This window comes from Tamandua tetradactyla, chromosome 18, assembly GCF_023851605.1.
Source record: "Tamandua tetradactyla isolate mTamTet1 chromosome 18, mTamTet1.pri, whole genome shotgun sequence".
NCBI classification, from domain to species: Eukaryota; Metazoa; Chordata; class Mammalia; order Pilosa; family Myrmecophagidae; genus Tamandua; species Tamandua tetradactyla.
The window spans coordinates 54,102,057-54,116,402 of NC_135344.1; positions in this window are offsets into that span (position 1 = coordinate 54,102,057).

Sequence of the window (14,346 nt, forward strand, 5' to 3'; positions counted from 1 at the left end):
GGAGACAAGAAGGCAGCCATATGAAAAAGAAAGACTTCTAGTCAAGAAGCCTGTATCCAACCAAATCAACCTTCAAAAGTGAGGGAGAGATTAAACTTTTCAACACAGACAATGACTGATAGAATTTGTAAACAAGAGACCAGCCCTACAAGAGATACTAAAGAAATTTATATTGGCTGAAAAAAAAGACAGGCGAGGGAGGTCTAGAGGAGGGCACAAAATTGAAGCGTACCAGTAAGGGTAACTTAAAGGATAAAGAGAGAAAGGAGGGAAAGAATATATAGCTCTGGCAAATAAAAGCCAAAGGATAAGATTCAATAAGTGTGTTTACAGTAATAACTTTGAAGGTTAATGGTAAACTTACTCAATTAAAAGACACAGATTGGCAGAATGGATTAAGAAATATGATGCATCTATATACTGCTTATAAGAGATTCATCTTAGCTCAAGGATATAAATAGATTGAAAGTGAAAGGATAGAAGATGTTCTATGCAAGCTGTAACCAAAAGAAAGCAGGAGTAGCTAAACTAATATTAGACAAAATAGACTTTAAATGTAAAGATGGTATAAGAGACAAAGAAAGACACTACTTATTAATAAAAGGGACAACTCACCAGAAAGAAATAGCAATCATAAATGTTCATGCTTCCAATCAAGGATCTCCAAAGCGCATGAGGCAAACATTGGTAAAATGGAAGGAGGAAATAGATGTTTCTACAATAATAGTGGCAGATTTCTAAACACCACTCTCCTCTGTAGCTAGAACAATCAGACAGAGACTCAACAAGGAAAAAGAGCATTTACACCATTTCATAAATGAATTAGACCTAACAGACATATATAGATCATTACACTCTCAAAACACCAATATATATACTCTTCTCTACTGCTCATGTTACATTCTCCAGGATAGATCATATGTTGGGGAAAAAAAAAACAGGTCTTTTATGTTTAAAAAGATTGAAATTATTCAAAGCACTTTCTCTGATCACAATGGGATGAAGCTGGAAATCAATAATCACAAAGAACAGGAACTTTCACAAATATATGGAGATTATATAACAGACTCTTAAACAACCAGTGGGTCAAAGAGGAAATTGTTAAGAGAAATCAGTAACAATCTGAATATGAATCAAAATGAGTATATGACATACGGGGGTTGCAAGTTTAGTTCAGTGGTAGTATTCTTGCCCGCCATGGCGGCGGGGGACAGCCAAGTTCGATTCCTGATCCATGCACTTCCCCCCAAAAAAACAAACAAGCAGAACATATGGGATGTGACAAAGAAGAAAAAGCAAATATCAAGGACTTAACTGCTCATATGAAAGAACTAGAGAAAGAATAGCAAACTAACCCCAAAGCAAAGAGGAGAAGAAAAATAATGAAGATCAAAGCAGAACTATATGAAATGGATCAGAGAATAGTAATGGAAAGAATCAATAAAACCAGAAGTTGGCTATTTGAGAATATCAATAAAATTAATGGACCCTTAGCTAGGCTGACAAAGAAAAAAAAGAAATGGGATGCAAATAAGCAAAATCAGAAATGAGAGGTGGATTGTCACCATGGACTCTGAAGAAATAAAAAATATCATAAGAGGATACTATGAAAAACTGTATACCAGCAAACTAGACAACTTAGATGAAATGGACAAATTCTTAGAAACACATGAGCAAGCTACACTGACTTGAGAAGAAATAGAAGATGTCAGCAAACCAATTACAAGTAAAGAGATCATCAAAAACCTTTCTATAAAGAAAAGTCCAGGGCCAGATGGCTTCAGAGGGAAATTTTATCAAGCATTCCAAAAAGAACTAACACCAATCCTTTTCAAATACTTCCAAAAAATTGAGAAAAAAGAACACTGCTTAACTAATTCTATGAAGCTAAAATTATTCTAATACCAAAACTGGATGAAGATGGTATAAGAAAGGAAAACTTGAGGCCAAGCTCTGTAATGAAAATTCTCAAGAAAACACTGCAAATCAAATTCAATGACACATTCAAAGAATTATACACCAGAACCAATTGGGGTTTAAACCAGGGATGCAAGAGTGATTCAACACAGGAAAATCAACCAATAAAATATAGCACATTAACAAATCAAAAAGGAAAAATCACATGATCATCTCAATTGATCTGAAAAAGCATTTGACAAAATTCAGCATCTTTTCTAATAAAAACACTTCAAAAGGTAAGAATTGAAGAAAACTTCCTCAATATGATAAACAGTATATGTGAAAAACCAATAGCCATAATAATAAAAGGCATCCAAATTGGAAAAGAAGAAGTAAAATTTTCATTATTTGCAGATGACATGATACCATACTCGGAAAATCCTGAGAAATATATGACAAAGCTTCTTGAACTAATAAATTCATTAAAGTGGCGAGATATAAGATTAATGTGCAGAAAATCTGTAATGTTTCTATAAACAAGCAATGACATAACTGAGCTAATAATTAAGGAAATACTCCCATTCAAAATAGCAACTCAAAGGATCAAGTATCTAAAATAAACTTAACCAAGAATGTAAAGGACCTGTTCATAGAAAACTACTTAACATTGCTAAAAGAAATCAAAGATCTAAATAGGTGGAAAGACATTCCCAGCTAATGAATAGGAAGGTTAAATGCAGTTAAGATGTCAATTCTGCCCAAATTGATCTAAAGATTCAATGCAGTACCAATCAAAATTCCAACAAACTACTTTGAAGACTTAAAAAAAATTGGTTGCTAATTAATTTGGAAGGGAAAGGACCTCAAATAGTTAAAATACCCTTAAGAAGAAGATCAAAGTGGGAGGATTAACACTCCCTGATTTTAAGACTTATTATAAAGCCACAGTGGTCAAAACAGCAAGGTACTGGCACAAAGATAGAAGTATTGACTAATGGTATAGAATTGAAAGTACAGAAATAGACCACCAAATTGATGGTCAACCAATCTTTGACAAGGCTCCCAAATCCACTGAACTGGGACAAAATAGTCTTCCATAAATGGGCATGGAAATCGGCTATCAATAGCCAAAAGAATAAAGATGACCCTTACCTTACACTCTATACAATAATTAATTCAAAATGGTCAAAGACCAGAAGATAAGAGCCAGTACCATAAAACTCCTAGAAGAAAACTTAGGAAATCATCTTCAAAACCTAGTAATAGGAAGTAGCTTCCTAAACTTTACACCCAAAGCACAAGCATCAAAAGAAAATGGAGATAAATGGGAACTCTTCAAAATCAAATGCTCTAGCTTTCCTTCTGAGAAAGAGAAATTTGCCGTGTTTCTTGAAGATGATTATATAATGATATATAGCCTTCGCCAGGTGACTATGTGATTGCGAAAACCTTTTATCTGATGCTTCTTTTATCTACCTTACGGACAGAGGAATAAAATATATGGATTAAAAATAAATAAATAATGAGGGAACAAATGTTAAAATAAATTTAGTAGATTGAAATGCTAGTGATCAATGAAAAGAAGGGGTAAGGGGTATGGTACGTATGAATTTTTTTTCTGTTTTCTCTTTATTTCTTTTTCTGAATTGATGTAAATGTTCTAAGACATGATCATGATGATGAATATACAGCTATGTGATGATATTGTGAATTACTGATTATATATGTAGAATGGAATGATCATATGCTAAGAATGTTTGTGTTTGTATGTTGGCAAATTTAATGAATAAAATAAATTTTTTAAAAAATCAAATGCTTCTGTACCTCAAAAGACTTTGTCGAAAGGTGAAGAGGCAGTCAACTCAATGGGAGAAAGTATTTGGAAATCACTTATTGGACAAAGGTTTGATTTCCTATATATATAAAGAAATCATACAACTCAACAACAAAAGAATGAACAATCCAATTATAAAATGAGCTAATGATTTGAATAGGCATTTTTCTGAAGAGCAAATACAGATGGTTAAAATGAACATGAAGAGATGATCATTTTCTTTAGCTGTATGGGAAATGCAGATCAAAACCACAATGAGATGTCACTCGCTCCTATAAGAATGGCTGCTATTCAACAAACAGGAAACTACAAATGTTGTGAAGGATCTGGAGAAAATGGAACACTTATGCACTGTATGTGGGACTATGTAATGGTACAGTTGCTATAGAGAACAGATTGGTGATGCCTTAGAAAACTAAACGTTGAGTTGTCTGTGACCTGGCAATACCACTACTCAGAATTGCTGAAAGCACTGACACAAACAGACATTTGCACACCAATGTTCACATTATTCATTGCCATTATTCACAATTGCCAAAAAATGGAAACAATCCAAGTGCCCATCAACAGATAAGTGGATAAACAAAATTTAAAATATACGTATGACATAACATTATGCAGCAGTAAGAAGAAATGACATCTTGAAGCATGTAATAACAAGGAAGAACCTTGAGGTCATATGCTGAGTGAAATAAGCCAGACATAAAAGCATCATAATGTATGATTTCTCTTCTCTGACCTTAGTGAAAGTAAACTCAGAGTCTTATAATATAGAAATATAGGGGACCTAGAGATACACAGAAGTTAGAGATGGGTAAATGGTTAGCAAATGAGATTGAACTTAAATGTAGGGATATGGATAGGCGTGAAGGCAGTTCATTAGTGGATCTATAAGTGATATTGCCATATTGAAAGTGAACATGATTGAGTGCAGTTGTATAGAGCCATGTATCCTGCTGATTAATACTACAAACATAAATGAGTTATTGCATGAACTACTTCAAAGGTATGGGTCTTATACAAAGATTAAACAATATCAGGGCATAGGGGGAAAACTATTGTTGCATGTTATGGGCTATGTTTGACAGGAAGACACCAACAGTAGCACAGCAATACCAGGGGCAAATAAGTGAGAGGGAAGGGTGAGAGTTAAGGGGAGTTTTTGGATTTTCTGTTTGGTGGGGGTATGTTTATCTGTTATTTTTCTCTTGGGAGCAATGAAAATTGTCTAAAATTGGCAGTGTTTTTGATAATATAACCGAGTGAGGATAATGTGAAGCATGGACTGTTGACTTTGGACATTATCCATAATGTCCAATGGATGGAGGAGGCTAAAGTATACACTGACTGGGAAGTAGAATGGCAAGCTGTGGTATATACACATGATCGAGTCGTGTAGCTACAAAAAGGAATGAAGTCATGAGGCATGCAATGAAGTGGATGAAACTGAGGGACATTATGTGATGCAAAATGAGCCAGAAACAAAAGAGCAAATATGGTATGGTCTCTTTAAGAACATACTTATTTGAAAATTGGGACCTAGATTGTAAACTCTTATAATAGTCACGTTTAATCTGGAACTGTAATTGTTATTTCTAGATTTTGAGCTGTTGTGCTATATATGTATAATCCGGTATTTCGCTGAAACTTTAGGTAGCTGTGTGACACCTAATACTCAGAGTAGGAGTTCTGTAGTTCCAAAAGTCAGCATTGCCACATACAACAACAGTTATAGAAATTGAAAAAGAGATCAGGCCTCAATTAGAGATTAGAATGAAGCTGGACAGGTTGGGATTAAGGTAAATCAGAATACATGGGTAAGGAGGTCATTGTTGCTACTTTAGAACTTCACCTACATTATGAGACCAAAGGAAGAGAGGTTTATTTTGTCCTGGCACTGTGGGATTAACAATGCCTTCATGACCAAAAGTAGGAAAATAATTGTAACAAAATAAGGTACAAAATAAGGCTGAAAGAGGTCAAAAAGTGTTGAGAGGCTCTTAAATATTCTGGAGGCTACTTTTATACAAGTTTCAGATAGATATTGCTATTTACCATGGTTTGCCAACCCCCAACCAATAATATTCCTACCAATTCTAAAGAACACCTAGGATTCTATTTGAGATTCTACAAAAGTTCCATGCACTATTATTACTTTTCAGAAACCTACAACCTCCAGATGGGTTCCTAGACCAGATAAATCCTGAAACTCAGAGAGGCCAGCTTTTCCAGAACATCAACTAGCTCCAATCCCTTATTCCATGTTATTGACAGGCCTTTACATCATGAAAAAGGTAGAATCAGCATATCCCAAATAATACCAAAGATTGGTTGAAAGATCAAAGGAGAAAGTGGAGTTATAGAGAAGATAGGATTTAACAAATGAGTATGACTGCTGAATTAATATATTGGTATTTATTTTAGTCTCCAGTTTCATGGAGCAGCTTGAAGGAAAAAAAAACTGTGGAGCTGTAACCCATACCAAACTCTGAAATCTGATCTATAAGCTTTGAAATTTATTAATTTTTGCATATACTTTATATTTCAAAATTAATTAATTAATTAATAACACAACTTGAAACCATACCTAAATCCTTTATAAAGGAAAAACGTAAAGCTAAATTTGTGAAGACACATGATTCTTCTCTTTCGCCTATATGGTTGAAAGCACTTATTTTCATTTCCTAATTCATTATACAAAGTCTAGATATCAGCTCCACTTCATTTATTAATACAACAGACAGAAAACACTTTGTCTAAGAGATTACAATATGAAAAAGCATGTTACTGTCTCATGGGTTTTCTTGTAAATTAGCTCTACCTACTTTTTTTTTAGCTGTAGCTAATAAAAACCTTTAACTATCTTATACATTGCAAAAGCACATCATCAAGAGCTTATTTGCTAAAAATGTCAGGTGCACATAGACTATGGATGTTTAAAACAAATTAACCCAGGATTGGAAAGGCATGGGAGGCAGTTGGATTTATAAGAAATTATGTGCAAAAAGGAATATCAAGTGGATAGGGGTAGAAATTACCTTCTCACATTTTCCAGTCAGTGAATCCTGTTTCATTTTTGCTCCAAAGCATTCTTCCCAAAAGGAAAACAAAATTGCCTTATGACAGAGAATATTTATCTAAAGGAATATTATAGATGTCTACACAAAGCAAGGAATGAAAATGCTTTGGCTGCAACCAGAAATGTTTCTTGTTCATCAGAAAATAAATTGTCTTTCATTTTAGAAGCACTGAATCAAGTATGTTTAAACATGGCTGGCAAAAAATCATTATAGGAGCCCTGAATCAAATAAATCTAAACATGGCTGGCTCATATACCAAAGTATTGTCATCATTTTCTGGTCAAGCATGTTGAATTAAAAACACAGAATGGATTGATATCTGTGCACTATCAGTAACATATATTTCCATTATAAATATTTAAATCTTCTTTAATAAAAATCTTATTGGTTGCAAATTACCAACCATGTTTGTTTCAATGTCCCCTATCTATAGACTCTATTCCAAAATCTTATTATGAAATACTGTTTTAAATCTTTCTAGAGGGATCAACCAAAAAGAGAACTCAGGAATTTTTCATAATGATGAGATTCTTATTTTTACATAAAATTTTATTCCCTCTATTACTCAGAGTGATTTAAATATTCCAAAAATACTCAAAACTGTATCCATTTTCAAATAATTATGAATATTGCTTTTGGATTTTTTTTTTACTTTTGGTTTTAAAATAAGCCAGCACCTGACCTTCACTGCTCAAGATCTTGCACCTGCAGTTTTAAAATAACATTATAGATAATTGAGAAACCTCAAAGACAAGTATAAAGATCTAATTTATGAGTTCTGTGAATTATCTTCAAAAATAGCTAAAAATTTATATAAAAGTTTTATATTTACTGAGCATTTAAAAATATTTTCCAAATTATCAATTCATATAGACTAAATACACCTATTTTTTCAATGTATTAATAAAAATGAACTGTTCTTTTATTTTTTTATCACTCTTTTGACCCTTCATTGCTCCAACAAACTGCTTTGTGTCTCTTTTGTTCTGTCCCTGCATTGTATTTTTTTTTCCTGCATTTTATTTTGAGAACACCTGTTGCTGCTGAATTTTCCTTAATCACCTTAAGGTTATAAAGAACCTTAGAGGGGGAATGCATAGTTTTTCAGTTCATCCATACCAATCTTTTAGCAAATCCTTCGCCCAGCTTTAATGAATGACCCCCTTCTAGGTTGATGGAATAGATGATACATACAATGTGGTGAAATGTTGTTTTATGAGATTAACCATTTTATTGACTGGTCAGAAGACAAAGCTCCATCAGAAGTTTGAAAAATAGAATGTTAGCTCTGCTTCTTAAAATACTAAATAATCTAGGCTTTCACACTGAAAGATAAGCCCAGAGCTAGTGGAAATCACTCTATGGAAAATGCTGGAAGAACAAATCACATATAAGTAGAAATTGAACCTGATTATGCCCTCCAAAAGGAAAAAGAAAAAAAAATCCTATACAAAGAAAATATGTGGTCAGGTAAGAATAACTGCTGGCAAAAACAATTTAATCAGCCATTCTTTCTAAGATGTTTATGTTGACTTCTGAGAAACAGGGTACTTTTCGAACAAAGATTAAATGGCATGCACTGTGAATGGTGCCAGCTAGTCATATCCTGATGTGTCATAGAGGACAGACAGGGAATGAGACCAATGCAAAGGGAGGGAGGGGAAGTAAAAGAAGCATTGCTGATCAAACAGCTAGTTGTTCACAGCAGTAATTCTTTTTTTAAGAAAAATCCCCTTCTACGTCGAAGCAATAGAATGGCTCCTTACAATGCGCAACAAAAACACTGCAGAAAATTGTTTACCTTGAAACAAACAAAAAGATCCTTCATTTCAAAGCAAAACTGCAGTGCACAGCATTCTATGGCAAAACTGAAATAACCGTGTAAGCATTAAAGAAGAATTCCTTTGCACAATAGGAAAAAATAGCTAGAGAAATTTACTTTTGGCCTACTAAGGCTAAGCATGTATTAAAGGCAAGAGAACTCTAAGAGGAAAAAAAAAAATTAAAAAGCAGAGACCAGCAATATTTAACAAGGGCTAAATTCCTTAATCCACTTCCTGTAAGATTCCATTTAGATTTCCACATGAGACCTAAATAGCCTTGGAAATGGTTTTCAGAAATCATTAGGTCTACAAAATTTATGTACAGCTTGCAAAATCTGCATTGGCCAATTTGACATTTACCAATTCATAGTTACCACATTTATCCCTTCTAGCCAATCCTAAATTCTATAGTTTCCCATGTAGTTAAAAAGCATTCACATACAGTTTGCATGCCTGTAGACAGTAAAATTAAAGCTGTTTTATTACTAAACAAGCCATGGCATGCATAGACACATTTATTTATATTCAAGTGTGTCAGTATATACATAACAACCTTATCAGAATTTTTACATAAATGCATTCAGAATTTTATATACATATGGAAAATAGATATAGAGACAACATACATCCAGATGTATGTGCATTTATGTGTATATATATATATACACATATAAGTTTGTGTGTCTGCATACATATAGAGAGAAATTTCATGCATACTGAATAAGACAAAGATGTGTATTTCATTCTCTTGCTTTCTGGTTGCTTATATATCGTAAATACAGTTTTGTTTTATTTTTAGACAACCTCTTCCCACACCAGGAAGTGAAAATTACTAAGTTAATTAAGATAAAATAAGAATAAAAATAATTAAATAGCATTTTTAATAGTTTTGTTTGCTTTTTCTAAATCAATTTTCATTTTCTCTCTCCACTGTAAATAGATATATCTCCATGGGAAAAAAGTGAACTCTAGTCAGGTAGAGTTATGTGCTACCTTGAGAGGTCAATTTCACTCATGCTATGTTTTGGGGAAAAAAATTGCGTAGTTTTAAACATATAGCTTGAAAGGCAAGGAATAGAATATAACAAAGAGAATATATAGCAATAAAAAGATCTTAATTTAATAAAAGAAAATGTGACAGATGCCTTCCTCAGGTTATTTAAGTATTTTTAGAATGTTAAAAAAGTTAATTTTGAGAAGCTGATAATTAGGAGCACTATCAATCAAGTGCTCATTGTTCAATCAAGAAGGGAAGGTGAAACATTCTCTAAAATGTTGATTGCAGATATTTTTAAAATTCACTATGAGTTAATAAAGGAATCAATTCTGACCACAGTAATGTCTAGTACTTGGGTATTTACCTTGGGCCAGCAAAGATTCTAAATACTTTAAATTTACTAACTCATTTAATTTTCACAGCAACCTTGTGAGATGGATACTATGCTTGAACCTATTTGAAAAATAAGAAAAGTTGAACCTATTTGAAAAATAAGAAAAGTATGTCTCCTGGTAATATGTACAAATTAATGCGTGCATCCATCTACAGATATATTTGCCTGGATTAGAAATGTATCACCCTTGCTAAGGTGAAAAATGTATTCTTACTTACTCATTGCTAAAATTTTAATGAAAGTGCCAAATCAGGGTTATATACTCTATAATTCTCCCTCTAATTCTGGAAGCTGCTTCTGAACTCACTTTGTACATAGAACGTACAATTTGATAAGACGGCGTATGAATATACCTGAGAAACTATAGCTACAGTGAAGATAATAAACAAACCCCCCAAAGTTTTCTTGTGTTCCTTATAGCTTCTACCTTCTGTTCCTCCTTATCAACCCATTCACAGCCAGCCGCTGCCACATTACTTTCTGCCACAATTTCATCTGTTTTTTTTTTTTAATTTTTGGTATTCTTATAAGCAAGTAGTGCTGCTCACTGTGATTTTAATTTGTATTTCCCAAATGGTAGATGATATTGAGCATCTCTTCATGTGCTTATTGTGCTCTTGATGTATCTGTAAACTGTCAGCTAAAATCTTTTTTGTTTCTGTTTTTTATTGCATTGCTAGTTTTCTTATTGTTGAATTTTTATACTTGTAAGCAGAATTTTACATGTTCTAGATACAAGTCCTATACTTGGTAAGTTATTTTCAACTATTTTCTCCCAGTCCACAGTTACTAGTTTTTTATTTCCCTTACCAATGTCATTGGAAGAGCAGATGTTATGGCTGACGAAGTTCAATTTCTCCTTTTTTTTTTTTTTGATGGATCATTTTTGGAGTCACATGTAAGAAATCTTTGCTTAAATAAGTTTAAAAAAATCTATCTATGTTTATTTTGATCCATGACATGGACTATATTTATTCAGATCTTCCTAATTTATAGTTTTTATCATATTCTCTTTTACAAATTTATTCCTATGCACTTCATGGTTGTTTTTTTTTATTTACTATTGTTTATATTATTCAGTCTTATTTCAATATCCAACTTTTGTAGTCAATATATGGCTACAAATGCAATATAAACATATATGGTTTTTCTATTTGTATATCATATCCTGCAACCTTACTAAACTCACTTAATGCAAGGAGCACTTTTGTAGATCCCATAAAATCTTTCAACACATATGGTTATTTTTCTGTAATTAAAGAAAAGTTACTTATTTCTTTCCCATCTAAATGGCTTCTATTTATGCTTTTTGTTTTATTGGACCACTGCATCCAGTACTATGTTGTAAAGATATGAGAGCATACTTGTTTTACTACTAATCTTAGGAGGAAACATTAGTCTTTCCATGTTAAGTATGATAATAGTTGTAGATTTTTTAATACACAGCCTTCACTGGGTTGAGAAAGTTCTCTTCTATTCTTAGTTGGCTAAAAGCTTTTATCATGAAGGGGTTTTCGTTCATTTTTAGTCAATGTTTGCTGCATCAGTGGAGATGATCATGTGTTTTTTAAAAAATATTAACATGGTGTGTTACATTGCGTTATCCTTGTAACCATCACATATAATCTCTTTTATATATTTCTTTAATTTGATAAGATAAAATTTTAAGAACCTTTTGTGTTGATGTTCATGAGGCATATTTGGTCTGTATTTTTCCCTTTTTTTGAATGTCTCCATCAAGATATGGTATCAGAGCAATGCAGATACCACACTGAATGAGTTCAAATGTATTCAATTTCTTTTATGTTCTGCTTTATCTGAGCCACCTGCATTTTGATATGTTGCCGTTTCGTTTTCATCTTCTTCAAAATATTTTCTAATTTCTCCTTTTTAATTCTTTGTCCTATGGTTATGGAAAATATTTCCAAATATGTGTGGATTTGTCAGAGATTGTTTCGGTTTTCATTAATTCTATTATGGTCAGAGGACTTAGTATAACCTGACTCTTTTAAAATCTATTGAGGTGTATTTTACTGCTCTAAATATGATCCAGCTCAGTGTTGGGCATTGAATCATGTGTCTCACAAAAGACAAGTTCAAGTCTTAACTCAAGTTCCTGTGGGCGTGAACTCATTTGTAAATAGAAACTTTTGAAGATGTTATTAGTTAAGTTGGAGAAGAACTGAAACTGGGTGGGTCTTAATGCATATGCCTGGAGGCACTCTAAAGACAAGAAATTCGAACAAGTCAATCAGAGGAAGCCAAAAGTCAGAAGAAGTCAGAAAAGACAGAGAGATCACCATATGATAGAGATATGTCATCACCAAAAGCTACCCAACTGGGAGAAAGCAAGGCCTTGCTTACAACTGGCTCTTGGATTTTTTAAACTACAAAACCATGAGACAATAGATGCATGTTATTCAAGCCAACCAATTGTGCAGTATTTGTCATAGCAGATCTAGCAAACTAAGACAACAGTAAATGTTTTGGGGGAACTTTAAAAGACTGTCTATTCTGCTGTTGTTGGCTAAATGTTCCATAAATATCAATCAGGTCAATGTGGCTTATAGTGATGTTCAAATCTACTACAATCTTGTTGGTTATCTGTTTACTTCTCAGTCACAGAGGGAAGAATATTACAATCTTTGACTTCAATTGACTATCTCTCTATTTATCCTTGCAGTTCCATTAGATTTTGCTTCAAGTATTTTGCAGCTGTTAAATAGTCCATAAATAGTTAGGATTCTTATGTACTCTGAAGGGATTGACCCCATTAGCATTATGAAATTACTTTATTTAATCAAGGAATATTCTTTACTCTGAAATGTGCATTCCCTAATATTAATATAGACACTCCAGCATTCTTTTGATTAGTGTAAGCATGATATATATTTTTTATTTTATTTATTAAACATACCAACATACCAACACAAACATTCTTACCATATGATCATTACATTCCACATATATACCCATATTAAATATAAATGTTTTAAACACCCCAAACAAAAGCCAGAGATAGTTGGATTGAATAAAAATGTGAGCTCCAACTCTTTATGAATCCTATAATAAACCTATTTATATAATCAGTAACGCACGACATAATCACATAGTAGTATATGCGTCATCATGATCATTTCTTAGAAATGATCAATTTAGAAAAAGAAATAAAAAGAAAACAGAAAAAAGATTCATGCATCAATTTAGAAAAAGAAATAAAAAGAAAACAGAAAAAAGATTCATACACAGCATACCCCTTACCCCTCACTTTCATTGATTACTAGCAATTCAATCTACTAAATTTATTTTAACATTTGTTTCCCCTATTATTTATTTATTTTTAATCCATATGTTTTACTCCTCTGTCGATAAGGTAGATAGAAGGAGCATCAGACACACAGTTTTCACAATCATACAGTCACCTTGCAAAAGCTATATCACTATACAATCATCTTCAAGAAATCTGGCTACTGGAACACACTTGAAAAAGGTATATTTTTTATTCCTCTTATTTTTCACCTATTTGTACCTTTATATTAAAATAGGTTTATTGTAGGATTCATAAAGAGTTGGCTCTCACATTTTTATTCAATCCAACTATCTCTGGCTTTTATTTGGGATGTTTAAAACATTTACATTTAATATTGTTATTGATATGATTGGGTTTAAATCTAATTATTCTTTATGTATCATGTCTATTATTTGTTTCTCTTTTTCTTCCTATCTTTGGATTAACTGTGCATTTTTGATGATTCCATTTTATCTCCTTTGCTGACTATAACTTTCCCTGTTATTTTAGCTGTTGCTGTAGGATTTATTGTATATATCTGTAACTTATCAGAATCTACTTTAAAAGTGATATTCTGTAACTTCACATATGAAGTAGGAATGTCACAGAACTATGCTTCCCTTTTTCTTCTTCTATCCTTTCTGCTACTCATGCCATTATTTTACTTCCACATAAGTTATATAAGATATTTTTGCTAGGACCTGTGTGCTAAGTTGATTGTTTTCTTTCTTTCAATGCTTTAAAAATTGTGCTGCGCATCTCACTTGTATTGTTTCCAATCAGAAATCTGCTGCCATTCTTACCTTTGTTCCAATTTATATGTCTCTTTTTTCTTGACTATTTTTGAGTTTGCCTTTTATAGTCTTTATCGCTGGTTTTAATTAATTTTATTATGATCGGTATCCATGTATTTTTCTTCATTTTTGGGAGGGGGGAGCTGGAGGTTCTTTGAACCTCTCAAATCTGTGGATTTATAGTTTATATCAATTTGGAAAAGTTACAGTTACCATTTCTTCAAATATTTTTTCTG